Genomic DNA, 27,162 nt, shown 5'->3' on the forward strand with positions numbered 1-27,162 from the left:
GTTTATGTGTTAGAAAGTGTGCCTTGATGGTTGGGCTAACACGTGCATGTCTTCTTTTTTATCTGAGATGTCGTATATTAGAATGTCGGGCATTTTACCGCGAGTGTCCCTTTTTAATTTTTTTAAATTTTTTTGCCAAGTCATTTTTCCGTAAGATATTGCGAAATAGTGTCGTAAAACTTTTGCTTTTTTAATGTTGGAAAGTGTGTCTAGATGATCTGGCTACCCATGCGTGATTTTGTTTTTGTCAGATACGACGTAGTTATTGGTATATTGGGTATTTAACTGCGGTTGCCAATTTCTGTTTTTTTTTTCAATATTTGTAAAAATTTACTACGTAGTAAGGAATTGCCGTATATTGATTTTTTTTTCATGTTTATGTGTTAGAAAGTGTGCCTTGATGGTTGGGCTAACACGTGCATGTCTTTTTTTTTATCTGAGATGCCGTATATTAGAATGTTGGGCATTTTTCCGCGAGTGCCCCTTTTTATTTGTTTTGCATTTTTTTGCTTAGTCATGTTACCGTAAGGAATTGGCAAGTAGTGTCGCAAAACTTATATTTTTATAGTGTTGGAAAGTGTTTCTAGATGATCTGGCTACCCATGCCTATTTTTTTTTTAGCCAGATATGGCGTATATATAAGTATGTGTTCGATTTTCCTGTGATTGCCATTTTTTCGTTTTTTCCCATTTCTTTCAAAATTACTACGTACTAAGGAACTATCACAGAGTAATATTTCATTTATATGTTTATTTGTCGGAAAATATGCCTTGATGGTTTGCCTAGCACGTGGCTGAAATTTTTTTTTTCTGAAATGCCGTATATTAGAATGGCCATTTTTCCACGAGTGCCCCTTTTTATTTGTTTTGCATTTTTTTTGCTTAGTCATGTTACCGTAAGGAATTGGCAAGTAGTGTCGCAAAACTTATATTTTTATAGTGTTGGAAAGTGTTTCTAGATGATCTGGCTACCCATGCCTATCTTTTTTTAGCCAGATATGGCGTATATATAGGTATGTGTTCGATTTTCCGGTGATTGCCATTTTTTCGTTTTTTCCCAATTCTTTCAAAATTACTACGTACTAAGGAACTATCACAGAGTAATGATTCCTCTAGATGTTTATTTGTCGGAAAATTTTGTTTACTTTTTTTTTGATTGAATATCATCAAATTTTTTTAGCTAAAATATTGTTTTACATTTTTTTTCGATTTTATTTCCCTTCAAAAAAATTTTTTTGGGTCAGAATTTTAATTTTATAGTCGTAAAATAATCGACAATTATCCAGCAACCCACCATACAATTTTTATGCATATCCAATAATAATTAGATTAGTAAATAACACCTTGAAATTGACATACCCTTCCTACATTTCAAGTGGCAGATTAGGGAGTCTGAGTCAGTGTGGTTGGCGGCCATTTTGTGGACATATCCGAAGCGTAAGCTGCCCTATCTATATATATTCTTGTTCCCTATAGAATTTGTGATATTTTGGTATATTTTTACCTGCATAAATATCATATTATATATTAAATATATGTATTTTTTTTACAAAATTTCCAAGTACTCAAAAAATTACCTTTAGATATGGCCCCTGATATAAATGTAATTTACAAAATAATGAAGATTTTTTTACATATTTCTATTTTAGGATAACATATGTTTATTCCCTAAAAAAATTAGCCACTTCCTATTTCATTTGGGTACCCAAAAAAATTCATGAAATTTGGACAGATTTTTTTGGCCAAAAAAAGTTACCCTTTTTTTCTCATTTCAGATCTTCACCTCCATGGGTCTGACTTCATCCAAAATACATCAAGATGTGTCCTAAACATTCAAGAATCAATTCCTAAAAGGATTTGTGTATATATGTATAAACTTTTTTTTTATGAATTTTTATGTCAAGTCTTTTATTTTTTCTACTTAATTTTTTAAAATATTTATAATAAATAGTTTTTCTGCAGATGAGTAGTATTTATCTTTACAGTTGTTTTAAGCATTCATTGAAGTTTTTTTTGGCCAAAGGAAAAAGGAGGTTACTGCAAAAACTGATTTTTCAAGAATTTTTTTGGCGTCGGGGTCGTTCGCGTCCGAGTATACCCTTAAAGGGGTGTCCGAGGACCGTACCTATCCAGGGTTAAAGGACTCATATGGTGAACGTTTAAGAGGGGCAAGAATCATAGTAATGGCCCAGGATGGGGTCTGAGTTCTCTTGAAAGACAGGACTTCTTGAAGCTCATCAGCATGGACTATTTCCAATAAGAGGAAAAATCCAAGCCTTTCAGTCTAAAGACTTAGCTCAAGGCTGATTGGTAACCTTTTACCCGTGTAGAAATTGAGAGGAGCCTCTCTTGGCGACAGTGGATTCGAATTAAAATTCAGCATTTAGTTGCATAGAGGCAATGACAAGAGACATGCCTGTTTATGACACCAATCACAGACAATGGTCCCTTTTCTTTGGTAAACAGCTGCAGAGGTATCTACTGAGGTATTCAGGTATCTCCTATGCAGTGCCTTGCAAAAAGCTTCTCTCTCAGAAGGGATGCTGGATAGTTTCCACTTGTGAAGTGACAAAGTTACCAAGTTGCGAAACCTGTATGTGTGCGCGACAGATCAAGGTTGGGCTACTAGGGTAGTTTCACCAATACCTCAACCAGGAGCATCAGCAAGTCCGGAAAATAGACTTGTGGCCATATCTTTTAGAGTACGTACTCGTCATATCATGCAAAAATGTGGAAACTTTTAGTGTTCAGGTTGTCTCAGGCATGTTGAATTGAGCCAACCAATGTGGCAGATGGATCTGGAACTGGTGAAAAAAACACTAGAAGCTTCTAGTTCAGAAGACTTTGACAAGTCTATCATTGGGGATCCCCAATGGGTAAAAAGCCTTTCCACCAAGCAATTCAGCAGGGACCACTCTTTTGCTATTATCTGGCCCTGACAGCCGAGTGTGTCCACTAAGACTTTCCTCTTTCCCGGAATGTACCTTGCTGACACATACTTTATTATGCACGCCCAAATGTGTAGTCTGCTTTGCCCTATCAAACTCTTAGAAAATGCAGAGTACCTCTAATTCCTCAGCAGGTTGATATCCAGGCTCCTATTGTCTTTGGATCATTGTTCCAAGACTGTCTTGTTCCTCAAGTATGCACCTTACCCCTTCTTTGACAAGTCTGTGAACAGCAGTGTCTCTGGAGGTGGAGTCAATAGTGGCACTTTACTGGTGAGGTTTTCGTCATTCACCTACCAGTAGAGATCTTCCAGTGCTGGTATCCTACCAGGATATTCAGAATGCAGTTTGTGTCCTACTAAGGATTTGTGGGAAAAGATGAAAAATATAATTGGGTATATATATATATATATATATATATATATATATATATATATATATATATTATTAAAGAAGAATGGACTCTACAATGGATGCGATTGTCTGTCTTGAGTCATCTGTTCGTTGGTCTTCTACTTCCAAGAAACATCATGTGACAGTATTCTTTGATCTTGGAAAAAGCAAACGATACCACATGGAGGTATGCTTTAAACTGTCCAAGAGTTTGGTCTGAAAGGCAAGTTCCCTTTAATCATTCAGGCTTTTTAAAAAGATTATTCTTTCAATTTATGGTAGTTAATACTCTATCTGAGAGAAAATGCCAGGAAGAGGGAGTCCCACAGCCCAGCGTTCTTAGTCTTACTTTATTTGTACAAGCAATTAATGGGTTTTCTTCAGTGACATCAGATTACGAGATTCCGAGATTCCAGATGTTCTCCACACACTCAGTGTAGATGACCTTTTTATCTCATTTACAGGAACAGGAATGGCAACAGTTGAAAGAAAGCTTCAACTTAATCGGTGTAAAAATAAAACAGTCGTTATTAGTTTCTCTTGCATTCTTGGTGTACACTCAGACCATGATATATATCTATATATATCTATATAAAAACGTATTCCATGTTGAAGAAAAATTTTAGGCGTGACATTTGACAGAAAATTGACAAGACTCTCGCATCTCAAAAGCTAAATCTAAATTTTTAGATATTTTAAATGTTTTTATAGTATCAGCCCATACATCTTGGAAAGTAAATCGCCACTCTTTTATCGAAACTTTTATATTAACGTGAATTATATTCCACAGCTTTTGCTACAGAGTCGAAAATTTTAAATTCCATTCACCATACTGGCATCAGATTAGGTACTGGCGCTGTTATTCTCAACTAGCGGTTAGTACACTTTGGTCACCCTACTACAGAACTAATAGATCGTTGAAAACAAAGGTACAATATTCCATTTATAAGAAATCTGAACAAGCCGTATTCACTTACAGTGTTTAGGATCCTTCCAGATGATGGCGGCACAGATTCAATTAGATTTTTCCAGTAACATGCACAATTAACTTCTCGTAATTGCATTTACCTCGTATACGACGGTATTCGTTAAATGTTGAAATAGTATGGAAACTGGTTACACTATCTGCAAAGTCAAAACATCGTCATATAATCTCCATTAATATATAATCTTCAATTAAAGTAATATTCTGATTAAGTGGCTTTATGGAAAGGTTTAATACTCCCACGAAAAAAAATTTTTCAAATAAAATAAATTTTACGAGGCATGTTCCTGTAACAAAGAGAGAGAGAGAGAGAGAGAGAGAGAGAGAGAGAGAGAGAGAGAGAGAGAGAGAGAGAGAGAGAGAGAGAGAGAGAGAGAGAGAGAATATTATGCACTTGAATAAATCGCACAAAAACAAAGTTAACATAACTATGCAGGTGGTGTTTAGATTGAGGATACCAAGAAAAATAAATACGGGATACCAAGAAAATTGAAATTACAAAAAAAAAAAAAAAATGAAAATTCTTTTCAAAATACTGACGAAAGGGTGAAAAAATGCAGTTTATGATATCATATTGTTTTGTTACTGTGATATTTAGGGACAAACAAGCGTACTTATTTGGATTGTTTTTAGGAATGTGATTTCCTTTACGTAAGACCCAACAAATTATTTTGTTCATGTCAAAATTTGTAATTGGCAGTCGTCGCTATAGGTAATTATGATTTTCATAGATTTGTTTTAGTAATGAAGATAAGATGCGGGTTGTTGTTGTTGGGGTATTAAAGCCAACACTTGTTGTTGGCACGGGCCTTTCCCTTGGTTGGCCCGTAGGTGATAGATGCGGATGTTGTAGGCAGGGTTTAAACTTGCTCATGTAGCCATTACCCAAGATGCAGCTGTTTTTTACCCTAGATTACCTTAAAAGCTTTTACAACTTCATTAAATTTGAAGCTAATTAAACCGAAATTACAAATATTACCTTGAAACCATGCAAATTACCTGAAACTAAGATAATTACCTTAAAAGTTTCCCTGAAACTAAGATAATTACCTTAAAAGTTTAAACCCTAGCTGTAGGTGCACTAACGGCACCATTTTCTTACAGGAGCATGCCGATTTAGAACCCATTAAAATATTGACAGTGGGGTTGCCAAGTATGAAAATATAAAACAGAAGAGAATCTACCGTATAAGGTGAATAACGGGGGAAATGTGGGTATAAAAAGTAACAGGTAGAAACTTTTGTAGTAGGAAAAAAATATATTCGAAGAATGTACATATGAAAATGGAATGTGTGCAATGGAATTAGATTTTAAGAGGTTAACTACTCATCGCATACGTAATTAAATATGTAGATTCCTCTAACCTTTATTCCACTGAACTGCTATCTTTTTCTACCAAGGAAAACGATACTCTAGAGGTAGATTTTAATTTTCTTCAGCCATAGGTGTTGTACCAAGATGAAGGATGCAGCTACAATGATGCAGTTATTCAAACCAAATCTTCGGACTTCATCAGCTCTATTGCCAAATCTCTCGCAAGCAACACATTAAAGTGGAAATCGCTAGAACACACGTGGCCTGTAATTAAAAAAACACTCAACGAAGGCGTAAAGATAAAATAATTTCCTAATGTCTATCAAATTACCTTTACCCTTTCCAGAGCAGCAAGACGTAGTTCATGTAAGGATCAAATATTCAATCGACTATGAGGTAACTAGTTCATAGCAATGAAATTATTGGCAAATTTATTATCGATTTCCGAGATGCAGTATTCGAGGTGTTTAGAATGACTCAAAACATTGAATGACATTAAAGTGTAAGACTTTATGCACATAAAACAGTTTATTTGAGCTATACTTAATATTGAGCTTGTTAATATTTAATAGAAATTAAGTTTGACGGAACGAAATAAAAAAAAAAAAAAACGAGAGGATGGCTAATTCTGCTACCTTCCACATATCCAAGTCAATGTATATGAGGAATAAGGAGAATGTGGAAAGAATAGGCCAGACTGTTCCGTGTATGTATAGGCAAAGATGAAATGAACCATGATCAGAGAGATATCCAGTGTCGTACTGTCTGCCCAGTCAAAGGACCCAAATAACACACGCTTAGTATCTCAGCGGGTGGCTGGTGCCTTGGCCAACGTACTAACTACCTTTTAATTGCAATTCGAATTTTTAGGATGTGATTTATCAGTTAAAACTAATGTTTCCCGAAAATCAATCTTTAATAAAACATGGTCATAAATTTATAAGTAAATGATTGTGAAACTTTCAAAAGATGTAGTTTGTGGCCAATATACCACCATTTGCTATGATAGCATCACATATAATTATTGAACGATCACCGGATAATGAAGTTAAGTGAATCTGCAAATTTGAAATGGTTAATTTTTTTTTTTCAGAATGCTGAATCCGTATGCAAGCAGTAGTTTAGCTTTGTGTGTTGGGTATACAAATTTACAAATTATCAGACTATCGCGAGTTCCATACCCAATGTATATATAAGAAATCATCTTATTTGAAAGGCTTAATAACCAACAGTGGAATAGACTGCGACCGTAGTATAGGCCACAGGAATAAACATTTTGAACCTTAAGGTCCATATAGTATTAAGCTCGATTTCTCAGTGCCTGGCGAGTAAAAAATTTGAGCTTAGTTAAAAATCTGGCTACGTTAATAAATAGCCGCAACGGCTAATTACAGGTAGGCCTACAGTTTAAGATTTTAAACTGTTGGAAAGGTTACTGAAGGAATTTTTCAAATAAATTTATCAAAACTTCATGGTTACAATAACTTTGGAAATGAATTTCTCATATAACGAATTGCCTCCCTATGACTACAAAGACTCTAGTAAAACTTAAAAAGTAAAAGTTTTGATTGAAGCCTTAAAACTGCAAACTTTTTTCATCAATATAATATATTTAGAAAATTAAGAGCATCCAGCAGTGCATAGGAACTTATCGTATATTAGGGGGGAAAAAGTCCACTACGAATATACGAAATACAATGGAAATATCAGCCATTCCCATGTACCCTGACTTTTTAGATAAAAAACCACTGGTACAATCATACTAATGCCAAGTGTCAAGAGTATTCCTTTGAAAGCAAAGTTAAGACTACCCTTAATCATTCAATTGATATGAGAAATTAATATGTAATAGCTACTTCTCCGATCATTCTAGCTAACCTGCGCCCTCATTTTTAAGAATATGTTCTGTTAGAAAAACCAAGGTTACGAATTGCTAAAAAAAAAAAAAACCAACAACAACAACAACAAAAGGAACTACCTTTTAGCTATGAATATCACCCTGACAGAACGATATTGCTAATGCGGATTTATAATGAAGCATGTACACACACATCGCAGTATCTTAGTTCTAGGAACTAAAGGCCAATTCTATAACAAAAGTCAATTAGTGTTCACTTGACATTGAAATCTCAGATTTTTCTGGTACATTAATATTTTATGACTATCCAATATCTATGAAACTGTAAACCTTTAGTTCTAAATCAGCATCTTAGTATGCATAATGCAAGATTAAACAATTTCCAGCATGAAGGAAGATTAACATATACAGTACACTATCGAGCTATCACACATCTTGAAAAAACAAAAAGCGTGCTTTAAACTATATGCAGATGATACTTAGTTCTACCTTTCAATTTCAACAACACAAGATACAAAGAAAAAAATTAATGAGATAATAACAAATAAAAACATTGATGCAGAATAAAGCTTAAATTAAATAATGATAAAACAGAATGTATGTTTTTTGGCACAAAGGTGGCTTTGAAAAATTACCAGTTAATTCAAAGTATAAAAATTGGTGACGCTGATGTTGGGATTGTGCCTGTTGTGAAAAATTTGGGTGTACTGATATTGTAATTTGTCAATGAGGGACCAAATAATGACACAGTGAAAGTGTGTAACTATCACCCGAGAAACACAGCATTTATTAGTTAATATTTAACAGAGGGCAGTACAAAAATTTTAGTAATGAGTCACGTAATATCAAGGGTCGATTATTGCAATTCTCTGTACTATAAATTGCCCAATATACTACTAAGAAAGCTTCATAATGTGCAAAACCGGGCGGCTAGACTGATAAAAGGCATTAAACTACGGGAGAGGATAACTCCTGCATTGATCGATCTACATTAGTTACCTGTTAAGTCTAGATTTGAATTTAAGATTTGCTTGTTGACTCACAAAGCACTTACAAGTGATAAGCCTAAATATCTTCGTGATTGCTTGGTCCCCTACCCTCAAGCTACCAGCGCTGCTATAAGAGTTGGACATGCCGATGACCTACATAGACTATTCGAAATCAGTGTGAATCATGCAATAGAAGGAAGAACGTTTTGTTATGCTGCACCGAGACTCTTCAACGACCTTCCACTTGATGTCAAGAATAGCAAAAATGTGGCAGCTTTCAAGAAAAACCTGAAGACTTATCATTTTAGAAAGTGTTATAATAGTGACCTGAAAACTAAGCCTGGATACAAATGCTAGCGAAATAACTGAGAAGATGCAGAGCAAAATATTAACTGGAAAGAAATTATTTTCACACACCAAGGCCCGCCTGAAGAGACTGTCTGATGGAGGGCGAGAAATAAACCCGTAAGAGTAAAAGTAAAGTATATCGGCAGACAAAGCAGGCCTGACGCTGCGTAGTCGACGCTAAACAAAGTTTATGTACAATACCTCAAATATAGTTTACAAACTTTAGTATCATACTATGGAGTGACAGCCAATATTCCTGTTAAAAGTAAATCAAATAAAATTACATTACCAACTGTAGTTGACTGTTTATAAGAACCGCTAGAAATTTCTTACTTACCAACCTTTCTTAGGCTCTTATATAAATAGGGGGTCGTTTGGAGACCTAGAAAACTTTAATTACAACAGTTGATATTTAACTAAACTAACCCCAATTTAACTACGACTAAAATTAATTCTATGTAGCTGCTGTGTACAACAGCACCCGAAACTATCACTAAATGCTTACAGAACATGATCAGTTTGTCGATTCGCAATTAATGCCCAAATTATCCTTCCATGATTTTCCAGAAATAAAATACAGTTAGTAGTGGACTTGTTGGATCCTTAGCTTTCTAATTTTTTTCAACAACGACTACTCAGTAAAGCCACACATCGTTAAACACCTGTCCTATAATAAAGAAATTTAACGGATGCTAGTTGTCAAGGGGGCGAGGGAAAGGGAGTGGGCCTTCAAGAATGTTAACCAGACATTCAAGTCAAGTTTTATCTTAATCCGATTGGGAAAATCGGTTGGTAAGGAGGGGGTGGGGCGAGAGTGGTCCTTTAATAATCTTTAAACCGGAATTAATTTTGAAACTATGGCCAAGTTTATCTTGCCCTGATTGGAAAGTCAATCCGTTCAGGTTTTTGCCTTATCACAAAATTCAACAATTACAGATCAAACAATTATGCTGGCATAAATCTATTGCAGCTGCATCACCACACCCTTTCGCAGAAGATATGAGATACCTATTAATAAAGTGGTTTGTAAATAATTTAGTTTGCATATAAATTAACTTCAAGGGTTGTTTTCCGCCCATTACAGCAGGGGAACCCTACTCTCTACAGGACCTATAGTCATTATACGATGTTCGTTCGAAAGCATTCAACATTTCACTTCCTATTTACTGTTAAATTGTCACTATCGAAGCACTCACAGAATTGATAAGCCTTCAGTTTCCTCAGTAAAACTTCAATATCTTCAATCATTCGGATGCCTCGTGTGATCTTATTGTAAAGTTTCGGTGCCGCACATTTAAAGGCTCTAGAACCTACAATATAACTTTCTAGTAGAGATATTTTAATTGCCAATTTAAAATAAGTAATAGTAACTACTAACAACTAATAAAAAGTGCTACATAAATGCGTTACCCATTCTGGAATTTAACAGTTTAGATAATTAGTTAAGCTAATTATTTAGCGTCTCGCACCACAAATATGACAACAGCCCGAGCCTCAAACTACATTAACAAACATTAACCTAGAAATGCTATTCATATAAAATTCAGATAAATAGGTTAAAAGACCACCGACCCATGGCTCCCACTGAGGATCCCTTCAGGACCTTTAATTGGACATCTTCAATAACCATCTGCTGAAGCAAGTTCCATTGCCTGCCTGGTGACCTCTACTACTGGGGCAACCTGGTGACCTCTACTACTGGGGCAACCTGGTGACCCCTACTGCTTCTTTGCAACAAATTAAATTTTCTAAGAAAACACTCCATCTTCCAGCAAACTCTTATGTAAACCATTGTAGAAGAACTCAGATTGAGACTAGGACCAACCAAACTTATTCGTGGGAATTATCACAAAGTTCGGTTTACACAAAATAACCACGTTACAAAAGTTCACTGTTGCACTAAATACTTACAACCTTCTACAACAAATATTTCGACGAACACTTCCACAAAATTTATTAATAATTACTAACAACTGACCACTGAATAAAGGCGTCCATTCAAAGACAACCGGTGCCAATTTCAGTATATAGTTTAATACCCCATCCTCTAGGAGGCAGCACTTTCCAACCTATTCCCGAACAAGGATCACCAACTGACCATTTCAGCAATAGCTAGGTGGCAGCAGCTATACTACTCCATCCACTAGGTGGCAGCACTTTCCAACCTATTCCTGAACAAGGATCATCAACTGACCGTTTTAGCAATAGCTAGGTGGCAGCTTTAATTTGTGCTGACCGCCGAGATCAGTTTCCTTGGAGTTTCAATAATCTGCTCGTCACATTCAATTACCTACTTAGTCACAAGGTCTAGATATTATCAAAGCACATAATTCAATGCTTTAGACTTAATCGTAGTTTCCTACACGTTTTTGCAATTAGCAAGTAACACAATCTACTTCCATTGCAAGACTTATAATGCAATTTTTTTTTATTCATCTCATCCTTTCAGCAATCCGGCAGCTTCAAGACACTTGTGAATTACCCCATAGTGTTAAAACTTCTGCAATGCATATCTACTCATATGAAATTATAAAAGTGTATAAATTTTATGTTATGCGAAGAGAATTAAACCTATATCATTAAGCGATTAACATTAATAAAGATTCCTGTGTAATATTCTATACAGCAAGTTATTTTCATAAAAAATGGTGGATGAATTGATTAATTTGCAAATTTTATATAATTTTAAATATTCCTACAGTTCTATTTATTTTACATCAACCATTAACCATTACAACAGGTATTTCACTGTAGCCTGCACTTTGGCATGAGTAGTCAATTCATAATGATATTTATCTTAGTCCACTATCTGGGTGTTATCTTACTGTAGGCTTTACTTTGGCACGAGTACAGGACCCACGTTCAGGTTTAGTTTGTTGCTAAAACTTTCCCTCCTAACACCGGGATTACTTCTAAATCTGTGCAACTTTTTATGAACTTCCTAACCTCAATTCACAGTTGCTATTTTACGTATTTAAAATTTAAGTAGTACGCTTCAATAGCAATGTAATGAGCAAGGGATCGTCCATCATTAAGGACTATAACTTGATATTTGGTACGCTTTCCATGGGTCGATGGAGTATTTAATGTGTACACTAAAAAAGTTTTATAGTATGTACCTTAACTTTACAATTAAGACTAAAGGGTCTACACTAAAAATTCATGAGTTACAATAAGAAAAAGGCATCTAATACCGTATTTTAGATATTCCAAATAGATAAGATTCTGTCTTTCACAGTGCGAAGAATCTTCAATTTAACCAAAAAAGAATTGGTTGGTGTTATTAGTTTTAAAATAGAAACTCAAACAAGCATGCATTGGTTAGCATTTATTGAAACTGCACAATTTTAAGAAACATTCGTCCGCATATTACAGGTTACACTTACACATTAAATTGCCTAGTCACCTTTAAGTTAGTAGCAATTATGTATTCACAAGTCCGCTGTCTATAAGATTGTTTGCTTCAAGGATTTTATTGTAGCGGGTTTGTTGCCTGGCAAGTTGATGCGATTCAGATAGAACATTCACACCCTGGAAAGAAAATTGGAAAATAAATTGCTTTACTGTCAAAGATTGAAAACATTTAGCGCAGTATTAAAAAGCTATGGCACCTCTCAGTACTTATGGACAATATACTGTCAATTGTTTTTTTAATGACAAAACTAACTTTGCCAGCATTTAGCAAAGGTTTTATAGTGAAATCTTTAAGAGCAGCATTCATAAGTTTGCTATGGGAAACAAACCTTGCCAGCTTTAAAGTCTAAGATTTAGCCCCAAAGGTAAAGATATAGCCCCAACGGCATCATTTTCCATGATCCTATTTTCAGATGTGTATTAGTTTACCCCTATTTTTATAGATAAAATTTTCTAAAGGGTGGAATAGAGTAAATGAGCGATATCGAGCAGTTTCAAACTTAAAAATGTAAAAGCTTTAGATTATTTAAGTGAGCTATACCTGGGCTGTAAACATTTTTGGACGCCAGGAACAGTTCGATAATTACACATTTCACAAAATTTGATTAAATACGCTACACTTAGTTTTAAGAATCTCTTCAGTATATTATGATAAAGTTTTTCAGCATAATTATTTAAAATTTGGAATATCTAAGACCTAAGTAATGTGCAAATCTTTCATAATTTTCCTTCGGGGCTGTCTTGGTTACACTGTCAAACGCTTAACCTAGAAGCTAACCATCTGTTCCATACTTACAATTTCAAGACCATTGATAAAATTTAAACCCGTTAAATCTCTTCCAAAACTACAACTTCCGCTTAAACCATAGCGATTTCTTATCTAGACACGTATAAGTATCTAGAACAAATCTGCGTTCATCATACCCTTTTCCCTGAAATTTATAACAAACCGGCAAGTTGTTAAATTAAGGTGGTAACTCATAATAAAGTGGTTAATAGTTTGCTTATTTCAAACCTACTGGTTTAGTCTTAAGTCATTGAAATTTAAGATTTATGTAACCAATGGTAAAGGCTAGCCAGTTAAAAACTGTCATCTATCCTATTAGATTAAATAAAGATCTAAGCATTTCATTTGTATAGTCTTTTGTAAACTGCATCGTAATGATAATTGAACCCTTCCTTGAATTTCCAAAATACCGACAAGCAATAAGCTATCCAAGAATAACTAATATTGCCAAGTCAACTCAAGTTATCGCCAAATACAGGATTAACAAACTGACTCCATATTTAAATGGACAAGAAACTGTTCTCTTTTTCCAGTTGGCAAATATTAGGGGGTACATTTCTAAATTAAATTTCTTAAATATATTCAATTGGTTAGGCCTTGTTTTGAAATGTTTAAGCTTTACAAAATTATCAGAATTAAGAGTTCATAATGACAAAGTGCTATACCATATACTTTAATATACAGTAATAAACTATTGGATCAAGAGATGCTATTGCATCTATTAGGAGATCCAACATCTAAGTGCTAGCCAATACAAATATGAATCTTTTATAAAATTTATTCGTCTCGTTGATGCCAATCAAACTTTTCTCGCCAAGTATTCCTGTTGCAGGAGGAAGTAGCTCAAACTAAAATACTACAATACACACCAGTTATTTATAAATATATTTAGTCTATATTAAATGGCATCTAAATCCTCCCTTCCATTTGCTGCTAGAGACTTTACAAAATTTTAAAAGTTACCTTTCCTATCTTGGTTATAAACAAAGGTTACCCCATCATATTTTTTTATGGTATACAATAGAAACTTTATGGTATACAGTAGAAACTTATCTAGCATAGGGGAAAACTTTAAAACCCTAATTAAAAGTTAAAATCTTTAAAATTAGACTAATGGAAAACAAGACATACAAACAGTATTCAAAAGGTCTTCCTTAGCCGTAAATTAGTTACTTAGGATTGAGAAACTAATGAGGTATACCTTCACTGTCCATCTTTGTAAGATGGAGAGAAGGGAAAAATACTTTACCATCAGGAATATTTCAGCAGAATAGAAGTAAAATAAATAGAAATTGACAGTTTGCTTTTAGAAGAATGGGCAAATACATTAATTTCACTATGAACTGGAGGTATGGACGGACTAGGTCAAGGTGTGCCTGGATAAACAAATCTGTCTAAAGTAAGTTAAGAGATTGAAGTCTCTAATTCAGAAGACAAAGTAGTTGTATCGATATAGTATTATACTGAAATGTAGGGACATGGATAAACCTTCAAAAATTAGTTTTAGATTCAACAGTACATGAAATACTCTAAAGATTTTTTTAATCTTAAATATCATCTAACATCAAAAGCATTAAATAGTGATCTGGTATTAGTCCAATCTAAATTAATTACACCAGTAACGTTAAATTTAGTCTAAATTAAATTTATTGTTAGAAATTGAAGTGCCAAAGTGAAGTCATGCCATGTGCAATATACACGCAATTCTCGAAGTAGAGAATATTTTGGCCAGCTTTCCGGCAATTATAAGGGGAAAATCGGGCAGTGAAATGGGTATTAAATGTCCTCTTATATACATACAGTTTGGCGAGATCCCGGACGATCATTTTATGCGAATTTACTTAGATCACTTAATTTCAAGACTTTAATTACCTGCCTCCCTCAAGATCATATAGAAAAGCAAACATTTTTGTATAGTAATATCACATTCAGCTATCACGTACATACCGATTAAAACACTTTAGTTTCTAATTAAATTGGGAGTTTCATACCTAGTCTACCCATGGCAAGTAATTAAAATAAATTACTGGTAAATTGAATACAAAAATTTTCATCACGCCAAGTTAACCTTAAATCCACGCACAGCAGTATACCTTTAACACAGGTACTTCTGGATTATAGAGATTGTTAATGCTTTCATGAATGTTTAGATACAAAGCCATTTACGAAGTACCGATAACAAGATGTTTACTGAACTAGTCGATACATTATGCGTACGATGAATTTTCATACTGAAATCTTGTTGCACTTCATGTTGCTGTAGTTCCCTTGGCATCTACCTAACCAGTTACTTTTAGGGGTTTATTTCTCGCCCTCCACCAAACACTAAAGGTCTGTTCAGGCGGGCCTTGGTGTGTGAAAAAAAATAATTTCTTTCCAGTTAATATTTTGCTCTGTTAAGAATTTTATCTTCAATATTTTCTAAGGGTTGTGATAAAAAAATACCATTTAGCAATTTTATTCTAATGGTATAACTTGTATAACTTGTTTAACTATTGGAATGTTCACGATCAAAGAAATAAGCCACTTAAGTTTTATATAGATAACATGGCGTCCACTTCGTAAACTATGGAAATACGCCAAGTAAAAGTAGAGAGAATTTAGTGAAAATCAAAATTCAGTCCCTATCACTCATGGAACTAAGTTACCTAAATTTTTTTTTTTTTTTTTTTTTTTGCGACGAAAGTAAATGGATTAGTAGTATATTTCTAACATTTGAATACTACCGACCATAAACACTAGGCAAAAATTCCTTTACATGTTAGGCTTCAACAAAAAAGGATGACGTTGTAGTAAACATGGATTATAGGACAGTTTTCCTTTATCCAAACCGGTAGTCCAAATTAAAAAAATATATATATATATATATATATATATATATATATATATATATATATATATATATATATATATATATATATACATACATACATATATACATACATATATACATTTACATATACATATACATATACATATACATACATACATATAATACATATACATACATACATATAATACATATACATACATATAATATATATACATACATATACATATATACGTACATACATATGTACATACATATACATATATACGTACATACATATACATATATATGTACATATATATGTACATACATATGTACATACATGTACATACATATGTACATACATATACATATATATATATACATACATATACATATATATATATACATACATATACATATATATATACATACATACGTACATACATATACATATATATGTACATACATACGTACATACATATACATACATATATATGTACATACATACATACATATAGATGTACATACATACATACGTATAGATGTACATACATACATACGTATAGATGTACATACATACATACATGTAGATGTACATACATACATATAGATGTACATACATACATATATACATATAGATGTACATACATACATACATACATACATATAGATGTACATACATACATACATATAGATGTACATACATATAGATGTACATGCATACATACATATAGATGTACATACATACATATAGATGAACATACATACATATAGATGTACATACATACATACATACATATAGATGTACATACATACATATAGATGTACATACATACATACATACATATAGATGTACATACATACATATAGATGTACATACATACATATAGATGTACATACATACATATAGATGTACATACATACATATAGATGTACATACATACACATACATATAGATGTACATACATACACATATATACATATAGATGTACATACATATACATATATACATATATATGTACATATACATATATACATATATATGTACATATACATATATACATATATATGTACATATACATACATATATATGTACATATACATACATATATATGTACATATACATACATATAGATGTACATACATACACATATATACATATAGATGTACATACATATACATATATACATATATATGTACATATACATATATACATATATATGTACATATACATATATACATATATATGTACATATACATATATACATATATATGTACATATACATACATATATATGTACATATACATACATATATATGTACATATACATACATATATATGTACATATACATACATATATATGTACATATACATACATATATATGTACATATACATACATATATATGTACATATACATACATATATATGTACATATACATACATATATATGTACATATATATATATATATATATATATATATATATATACATATACATATACATACATATAATACATATACATACATATAATACATATACATATACATACATACATATAATACATATACATACATATAATATATATACATACATATACATATATATGTACATACATATGTACATACATATACATATATACGTACATACATATGTACATACATATACATATATGCGTACATACATATGTACATACATATACATATATACGTACATACATATACATATATATGTGTACATACATATGTACATACATGTACATACATATGTACATACATATACATACATATGTACATACATATACATACATATGTACATACATATACATATATATATACATACATATACATATATATATACATACATATACATATATATATACATACATATACATATATATATACATACATATACATATATATATATACATATATATGTACATACATACGTACATACATATACATATATATGTACATACATACATATACATACATATATATGTACATACATACATATAGATGTACATACATACATACGTATAGATGTACATACATACATACATATAGATATACATACATACATATAGATGTACATACATACATATATACATATAGATGTACATACATACATACATACATATAGATGTACATACATACATACATATAGATGTACATACATACATATAGATGTACATGCATACATACATATAGATGTACATACATACATACATATAGATGTACATACATACATATAGATGTACATACATACACATATATACATATAGATGTACATACATACATATATACATATAGATGTACGTACATATATACATATATATGTACATATACATATATACATATATATGTACATATACATATATACATATATATGTACATATACATATATACATATATATGTACATATACATATACATACATATGTACATACATATACATATATATATACATACATATACATATATATATACATATATATGTACATACATACGTACATACATATACATATATATATACATACATATACATACATATAGATACATACATACATATATAGATGTACATACATATACATACATATACATACATACATACATACATAGATGTACATACATACATATAGATGTACATACATACATACATACATATAGATGTACATACATACATACATACATATAGATGTACATACATACATACATACATATAGATGTACATACATACATATAGATGTACATACATACATACATACATATAGATGTACATACATACATACATACATATAGATGTACATACATACATACATACATATAGATGTACATACATACATACATACATATAGATGTACATACATACATACATACATATAGATGTACATACATACATATAGATGTACATGCATACATACATATAGATGTACATACATACATACATACATATAGATGTACATACATACACATATATACATATAGATGTACATACATATACATATATACATATATATGTACATATACATATATACATATATATGTACATATACATATATACATATATATGTACATATACATATATACATATATATGTACATATACATATATACATATATATGTACATATACATATATACATATATATGTACATATACATATATACATATATATGTACATATACATATATACATATATATGTACATATACATATATACATATATATGTACATATACATATATACATATATATGTACATATACATATATACATATATATGTACATATACATATATACATATATATGTACATATACATATATACATATATATGTACATATACATATATACATATATATGTACATATACATATATACATATATATGTACATATACATATATACATATATATGTACATATACATATATACATATATATGTACATATACATACATACATATATATGTACATATACATACATACATATATATGTACATATACATACATACATATATATGTACATATACATACATACATATATATGTACATATACATACATACATATATATGTACATATACATACATACATATATATGTACATATACATACATACATATATATGTACATATACATACATACATATATATGTACATATACATACATACATATATATGTACATATACATACATACATATATATGTACATATACATACATATATATGTACATATACATACATATATATGTACATATACATACATATATATGTACATATACATACATATATATGTACATATACATACATATATATGTACATATACATACATATATATGTACATATACATACATATATATGTACATATACATACATATATATGTACATATACATACATATATATATATATATATATATATATATATATATATATATATATATATATATATATATATATATATATATACCAATTACAATACCAAAGCTGAACCCTGATATGCAAACCTATCTAACCATATTAACTTGGTAAAAACCATGACATGTGAATAATTTAAGAATGTTTGCCATTTAATATTTCCTATCAGTATTTACACAAAAATTAATTTATAATTTACAAAACTAAGTGACTGACCATTCGATAGTTTACGTCACCATAACCCAACCAAACTGGTAGGATATTTAAAGAAACTAATTTATATGCAATGTATTCCGTTACAGTATATAGTCTATCAAGTACAAAAATTTTACCGATACAGTATGTGGTCTACTATTTACCGATACTGTATGTGGTCTACTATTAAGAAGAATTTTACTGGTACAGTATGTGGTCTACTTTCATAAAGTGGCCTACGATATTTGTCACGGATAGTAGTATCTGGCATAGCCTAAACACTAGTACGTGATAAAATTAATCTACTCTAACGTGACCTGTCTTTCTAAATTCAATATTTTCCATCGGTTCTACCAAGTATATCTTTCAATGCGCGCTTATCCCGCGTGGGGAGTATATTAGAATTTTGATTACCAAATTAATCTCAGTTCAGTAATACACCGATATAAATATTACACAAGTATATCCTAACGAAGCTAAGATTCATTCTAACCTAGTAGACAAATTTAACCAGAAAGCTGAACGCCACATAATGGAAAATATATAAAATCGCAAGGAATACCCAAATCATTTGGGCACTCAAAATCTAGAAATAAAGCAAAATAATTCCCGTAGGCTTTGTACCCATATAACCAGCTTCATAATTAGCAAGCAAATAGAGAATTTAAATAATAGCCAAGTACATGAACCATTTCATGTATTTCTATACATTTCCATCCATGTTTGATCATAATTATAGGTGTAAAACTGCAGCCGTTTACCCATCTTTTGGGAAAAAGAAAAAAAAAAAAAAGGAGGGGCTGAGCGGGAACAATTATCTAGAGTGACGAATTACATACTTTCTTCCCTCTTGCGACTCAATGTCCACTATTCATAACTTCACCACGAGTAGTGCACTTTAATAAATCTAAGCCAGTGCAATATCAAATCTACCAGTTATACTAAGCCAACTATCATTTCAAACCAGTATGCCGCACATGAGTTTCCATTGATAATCGCAAGCCATGTTAAGGGACAAAGCACAAACTAAACTTTAGAATTAGCGGTCGGAAGATTACCATTGAATAAGGTTCACGTATATATAAGATTATAACGGCAAGACATTTCACAAGTCAGGGTTCCTGAAAAGATTCCACCCTAAAATAACACCTGCAACCTAAGAGCCCCTCATTCAGTTTCCATGTTAATTCATCCTCAGCACACTGGGAGGAACAGATTTAAAACAGCGAAATAACTATTTTTTTCACTACTGCCCTTCTTATATGCACATAAAAATATACCACCATAACACTATAAAATTAACATTCCAGCATATACATACCAAATTAGACAGAAGACACTAACTAAAATTAAAACGAATAATGACACACTGGAAGACACTTACACCATAGCTTAAACGATAATTCGACTTCAGGTTTCGGGAAAGGAAAAACGTCAAGGATGTTTCGGTATGGCAATGTAACTTTTTGGTCACCTCCAGAGTCCTTGGAAGACCATGTTCCCTAAACATTTTAGAAATTTCTAGTTCAACATGGAGCAGGACACCAGAAAGACAATTGTTATAATTTTAACAGGGAAAGGAATCATAATAACAATAATTATTATTTTTACCTCTCGTGTTCTGCACATCGTAATGTGCGTATCACCATTATTAGAATTAATCATGTTACTTTCTTCAATAAGACATAATCAATTGCGATATTAAAAAATGAGGTAGCAAATTTTATACATTTATATCACATAGGTAAATACGTAGATACATTCGTTTAAGTACATTGTTATAAAACTTAGAAATACATTGAATGATAAAAATGTACCACATTTTCCGAATAGTACACTCAAAGAAAACTGAGTTTGAAGTTTGAAGGATAACTATGGGAAAACTGGATTACCATAATGAACCGAACCCTTATAATTTTGTAGGTTATATTTAAGATTACCCAGGCAAAGATTTATACGTAAATGCAATTCTATTGCAAGAGTAATCAACTTTTAGACAATATATGTGACCAGAACTACAGTTTTCAATAAATTCATTGAAATATTTACTCTCTCTCTCTCTCTCTCTCTCTCTCTCTCTCTCTCTCTCTCTCTCTCTCTCTCTCTCTCTCTCTCTCTCTCTCTCTCTCTCTCAAAAATGTGTAACCCTGAAATGTCAATGAAATGCTATTTCACTGTAGAAAATCTTGGCAACGTTTTCTTCGTAAATTTTATTTTAACAGTAATCCTAATAATACTTTGGAAGTTTAATGATAATGCTAATATGTAAAAAAGTAATTTTACAGATAATACTACTAATACAAGAGAAGGTTTGGAGTAATATTTACAACATTTTAAACTTCTATTATAAATCTATAAGCGAAAGTTTACTAACAAGGATAAAAAAGAAAGGAGGTTGAAAGTAAATAGAAACTATAAACCTGATTCTTCCAATCTAATAAAAAATCTGTCAAACCTTCCCAGAATTAATTAAGTATTATGAATGCGAATATCATATGTAATTATCTTTATTACATGGCCTACAACTGATTAAATATCAAAACAAAACTGTGGGTATCTGGCATCACTGTAGGTTACGTAAATGAGCAATAAGATTTAATGTACGTAAGTTTAGGACTGATTTTGGCATATGTATCACATTTTTCAGTACTGGGTATCTATTTATAACCTATTAAAGGTTACATCGTGTCTCTATGAAACTCTATACTTATTATCTTGAAATTAAACTAAAGCATGAAATCCATCACTTGAAAGATCTGACAACTGTTCCGCAAACCGAGAGAGTTGCCAAGAATTTTATATCTTGAAAGACAGTAGTATTAGAGGAAAGATAAGGTAAGGTTGATTATATCAGGTCAGTAATTGTATAATTATAAATTGAATATAGTTACAAAAGAGTACATTCAAGTAAACTCTAATTTCATAATACCTGTAATTTCGAATGAGAACATGATGTATGACGTCATAATACAGCGTTACCAAAGAGAAAAGCCATTTTCACCGATAATCTCTAAATTCGTTAAAATTTTCTAAATTAAGTGATAATAACTTATTGTAGTTAATTACCTTAAAAAGACGGATGACGTTCACGGAATAAGATGCCTTGGTCAATCGTGCCGTATTCAAATTTAATTGACAAAGTAACACTTATCCTTAAAGAAAATTCAAGGATCGTGGAGGAAGATACAATAAAAACTATGGTTAGTTTTAGCAATATTAGGAATAACAAAATATTTTAATGAGAAGAATAGCAATATTGAGTATAATGATTACGTAAAATATATACCTATGAGATAATAAAAGCTTATTCTAATCTAAAATTCATGTACTCGTAAAACACAACTTTTAGGTAATGGCAACTGTGATATTAAGAAGAAACATGATTCCAGTTCACGTAATAGATATTTGATATATACATGAGGAATTTATTAGCTTTTATTATCACCAAGGAGAATGTATACACATAGATCATACCATGAACGGTTTTAACATTTTATAAAATAATATATTTTTATGTTTATTCATTAAAAAATCAATCAGGAAGTCAAAGTTAACCCTGATTTCAAAGGAATTGAGAAAAAACTGTGTAACATAGAAAACTGGAAATTGAATATCAAAGTTTTTTTTTATTCACGTTAGTCCACTCGAAAGGATTATGATTTGGCTAAACATTTCTAGAATTCCAGTGGACCAAAGATTCGACCTGGATTCTTATGTAATTATTCACATTATGAAAAAAAAGATAGTCAGCTCTTTATCCTAAGAGGGAAATAACGCTTGAGAAAATATTATGTATATAATTGATTATCTCTTGAAGACAGTTACCTTTTTGATGTCTTATAACTGACACTATTAAGATAAGATATATAAAAGATTATCCATTTGGATTTTTATTTACCTAGATAGAAAATGAAAATATCTTATTTACTCGAGAGAGAGAGAGAGAGAGAGAGAGAGAGGAGAGAGAGAGAGAGAGAGAGAGAGAGAGAGAGAGAGAGAGAGAGAGAGAGATTCACAATTATAGATGTGTAATCCTGAAATGTCCAGAAAACGTAATTTGATTGAAGATTTGGCAGAGTTTTCTTCGTACATTTTCTTTTAAAAGAAATATTTTGAATCCTACACCTAGACTTTGATTTTAGATATTACTTTGGAAATTTAATGGCATTGCGTGTAATTGAAAATTAATTTTAGTGATAATAATAAAAAAGAAGGCTCGATGTCTAATATTTACAATATTTCAAACTTCTTTTATAAATCTAAAAATGGAAGATTTACTAACAAGGATTTAAAAGAAAGGAAGTTGAAAGTAAATAGCAGCTATAATCCTAATCCTTCTAATCTAACTGAAAATTTTTTCAAACTTCCCCTAAACTTGAAAAAGTATTACAAATAAATTTTCTTATATAAATATCTTTCTTAGCTTATTTTTAATTGATTAAAAATCAAAAGAATCTCTTTACTAAAACAATAGTCATCTGGCATTACTGTGGCTTACGGAAATGAGCTATCAGTGTTAATGTATTCAAGTTTATAATTGGTTATGTCGTATGTATCACATTCTTCAATGCTACTTATCTATTCAAAATCTATTTAAGGTTTATTTGTGCATCTACGGAACTAATGAGCGTAATATATGTAATTAAAACTTCAGCACAAATTCCATCTCCTGAAAGAATCTGAAAACTATTCTGCAAATCCGTCAAGTTGCCGGGAATTTTAAAATTCGTCGGATAGAAATTCTAGAAGTAATATAAGGCAAAGTTAATTTGATCAGGTTAGTTATTTAATGATCATAAGTAAAATATAGTTACCAAAAGGCTCACTCAAGTAACCTGTAATTTCATACTACCTAAAATTTAAAAAAATAACATACGATATGTGACGTCATTTCTCAGGGTAGACGTCATTTTACAGCATTACCAATGACCAAAGAAGTTCTCACTAATAATCCCTAAAACATCATAATCTCTAAAGTAATTCAAATTTCGTAAATTAGTATTCTTAATTTTTAAGAGGTATTACTTTACATTTAGAATGTAGGGAAGACGTTCACCGTATAAGAGCTCTTGGTAAATAGTATTTAAATGTAGTGGGAATAGTAACTCTTATTCTTAAAGAAAATTCAAGGATCCTGGAGGAGGAGGTAATAAAAACTACGGTTAGATTTAGCATTAATAATAATACTAAAATATTTTAATTGAATAAATAGCAATATTGAGCATAATGATTTTGTACAATATGTACTTACGAGATAGAAAATAACTTATTTTAATCTAAAACTCAAATTCTCGTAAGAAACAACTTTTAGATATTGGCAATTGTGATGGTAAAAAGAAACATGATTCCAGTTCATGTAATAGATATTTAATATGTACACAAGTAATTTATTAGTTTTTATTTTCACCAAGTATAAGGTATACTTAAATATCATACAATGAAAGTTCATAAAATTATATGCATTTATATATTTCTACGTTCATATCAAAAAGTCAAAGAGGCAGTCAAATTTAACCATGATTTCAGAAGGCAATGAAAACGCTATACCTTATAGAAAATGGGAACATGAACACCAAAAACGTTTTTAATGATTTGCTTCAATCCACTTGAAGGGATTATCATTTGACTAAATATTTATAGAATTCCAATGGACAAAAGATTCCATCGTATTCTATCTGGGATTCTTATCTAATCTTTCATACTACGCAAAAATCGACAACTTTTTATTCCAATAAGAAAATAACGCTTTAGAAAATGTTAGTTGTCTTTAATGATTGATTACTTCATAAAGACAATCAATTTCAAGACGTTGTATAACTAACATCATTGAAATGGATATAGTATAAGATAGTTCTCCATTTGAGTATCAAGAAAACCATTTATACAAAATACAAAATAAAAAAAAATTTCCTGACCACTAGCTTGAAAATCTTGACTACCATAAACACTCTGATTTATTATAATCGAAATATTACATAGCCTGCACTTGACTCTGATTTCTAATAATTTTTTGGAAGTTTAATGACAATATTAGTATTCAAAATGTAATTTTACTGATAAAAATACAAGAAAAATGTTCGAAGTCTAATATTTACAATATTTCAAAACTTCTTTTATAAATCTATCGAATGAGTTACCAGCAAGGATGTAAAAGAAGATGAATTGAAAGTAATTAGAAGCTAAAAACATGATTCTTCTAATCTAATTGAAAATCTTTCAAACTTTCCCCAAACTTGAAAAAGTATTGGAAAGATGTTTTTCATATATAAACATCTTTCATGGCTTATTTCTTACTAATCAAAAATCAAAAGAATCTGTTTACCAAAACTCTGGTTATCTGGCATTACTGTGGCTTACGTAAATGATCTATCAGTTTTACCGTATGTAAGTTTATAATTGGTTTTAGCGTATGTTTTACATTTGTCAATACAAAGTATTTATTTGAAATTTATTGAAGGTTAACTTGTACCTCCAAAAAACTCATAAGCTTAGAATTTTGAAATAAAACTAAAGCACAAATTCTATTACCTGAAAAAAACTGCCAACTATCCTACAAACTCGTCGAGTTGCCGAAGAATTTTGAATTCCCCAGACAGTAATTCTAGAATAAGATAAGGCAAAGCTAATTCTATCAGTTTAATCATTGTATGATCATAAGTGAAATATAGTTACACAAAAGTTCACTCAAGTAACCAGTAACTTCATAATACCTAAAATATTGAGAAATAACAAGCAGTGTGTGACGTCATATCACAGGACAGACGTCATATCACAGCATTACCAATGACCATAGAAGTTTTCACTAATAATCTCTTATATATCGTAATCTCTAAAGTAATATGAATTTCGTAAATTAGAGTTATTAATTTCTAAGAGGTATAACTTTATATTTAGAATGTAGGGAAGACTTTCACCGTATAAGAGCTCTTGATAGATAGTATTCAAATGTAGTGGTAATAGTAACATCTATTCTTAAAGTAAATTAAAGGATCGTGGAGGAGGAGGTAATAAAAACTATGGTTAGTTTAGCAGCAATAGTAGTACTAAAATATCTTAATAAAATAAATAGCAACATTGAGCATAATGATATTGTACAATATACACTTACGAGATGAAAAATAACTTATTTTGATCTAAATTCAAATTCTCGTAAGAAACAACTTTTAGATATTGGCAATTGTGATAGTAAAAAGAAACATGATTCCAGTTCACATAATA

General features: G+C 31.0%; 1 long non-coding RNA gene across 1 annotated transcript; it reads right to left on the bottom strand.

Annotated features, from left to right (window-relative positions):
- Nucleotides 1–12,149: 12,149 nt before the first annotated feature.
- LOC137627511 (uncharacterized) lies at nt 12,150–21,336 on the bottom strand. The gene is made up of 2 exons (XR_011041174.1): nt 21,266–21,336; nt 12,150–12,365 (listed from the first exon to the last, which is right to left on the bottom strand). It is a non-coding gene; the product is annotated as an uncharacterized lncRNA (long non-coding RNA).
- Between the last annotated feature and the right edge of the window lie 5,826 nt (nt 21,337–27,162).

Source organism: Palaemon carinicauda, chromosome 35, assembly GCF_036898095.1.
Source record: "Palaemon carinicauda isolate YSFRI2023 chromosome 35, ASM3689809v2, whole genome shotgun sequence".
NCBI classification, from domain to species: domain Eukaryota; kingdom Metazoa; phylum Arthropoda; class Malacostraca; order Decapoda; family Palaemonidae; genus Palaemon; species Palaemon carinicauda.